This window comes from Gavialis gangeticus, unplaced genomic scaffold (genome assembly GCF_001723915.1).
Source record: "Gavialis gangeticus isolate Ggan-Ray unplaced genomic scaffold, GavGan_comp1, whole genome shotgun sequence".
Classification (NCBI taxonomy): Eukaryota; Metazoa; Chordata; order Crocodylia; family Gavialidae; genus Gavialis; species Gavialis gangeticus.
The window spans coordinates 77162807-77164222 of NW_017729032.1; positions in this window are offsets into that span (position 1 = coordinate 77162807).

Consider the following 1416-nt stretch of genomic DNA (forward strand, 5'->3'; position numbering starts at 1 on the left):
TTTTTTTTTTTTTTTTTTTTTTTTTTTTTTTTTTTTTTTTTTTTTTAAGCAGCCAACCTCGCAGGATCCTCTCCTTGCCTCGGGGGCGGACTCCAGTTTAGAGGAGGGGGAGACCAAAAAAAAAAATCAACCCCCCCCACAAAAAAAAAAAAATCACCCACCCCCCCAGTGCAGAACTGAGAGCTGGGAGCAGTGACTGGAAGCCTGTGATTCTTTTTTGTTGTTCTTGTTCTTGTTGTTTCTTTCAGTGGGAGAGATCTTGGGTGTTTCACACATAGCACTGAAAGGGGGTTAAAAAAAAAAACACTCAGCAAAGCAGGAGCCCGACGTGGATAACAGCCTTGTTTTCCTGATCCTCAGTCTCCCGGAGAAAGAGGTATAGTAAAAGTGCAGCTGGATCCAACACCCCCCCCTCTTCCCCCCCCCCACCCCGCCTTTATTTTTTTTCTGCTTCAAACCATGCATCTGATTTTTTTTCTGTCTAGAGAGTGAGTCAGAGAAGCGTTAGGAAGAAGCTGCAACTAATGTCTGTGAAGGGAGGAACATGAGGCGATAGTGGCTGTGATTTGTTCCGCTGGATCTGACTCATCCAGCTGATTGAAACACCTTGCATTTCTGGATGTGTCATTCATTTATTTCTGGCTGTTTAAAAAGACCTGAAATAAGAATAATAAAAAAAAAAAATTTAACACCCCCCCCCTCCCCTCCCCTCCCCTCCATATTTACCTCTACATAGTACCACTGGGGAAGGAAAACCAGCCATCAGGCTCTTCTCACCCCTCTCCCCAGCACCACCTCTCGTACCAAGATGCCCAGAGAGACTATTCAAGACTGCAAAATGCACCACACCAAACACTGAATTGAATGGGGGGAGACTTAGCCGATGATCACATTTGTCACTTTATGTAGAGCCAAAATTGCTTCCCCTCAATCCCCTTTTCCTCCTCCTTTTTCCCCACTAAATGAAGAGGACTAGGAGGCAGTGTCATTGGAAGGAGATGCTGAATAGAAAGAAAAGAGAGGCACTTAGCACAGCCCTGTGAATGCAGAGCCTGTTTCCCTTTTAGCAAGAGGTATTGAGCGCGTGTGTGTGTATGCTGGGGGCTTTGGTTCCCCCCCTTCCCCTCTTTTTTTTTTATAATTATTAGTAGTAGTAGTAGTATGATGATTTCCAAATCTCTGCATCCAGCCGTGGGTTGCCTGTTGATCTCCCCTCGCCTGGAGAGCCAAGCAAAGTGGAATTAAACTGCAGCAGAGAAAAGTGCAAGCTCCTCCGCCACACACAGCACAGGGAGGGAGAGAGCTAGACACAGGATGTGGTGGTGGCAGCTCCCCAAGTGTGCATTTGATTGAGCCCAGCCAGGGAGATCTACCTATATATTTTAAAACAGGCTCCTGATGATGAGCATCAGCTGG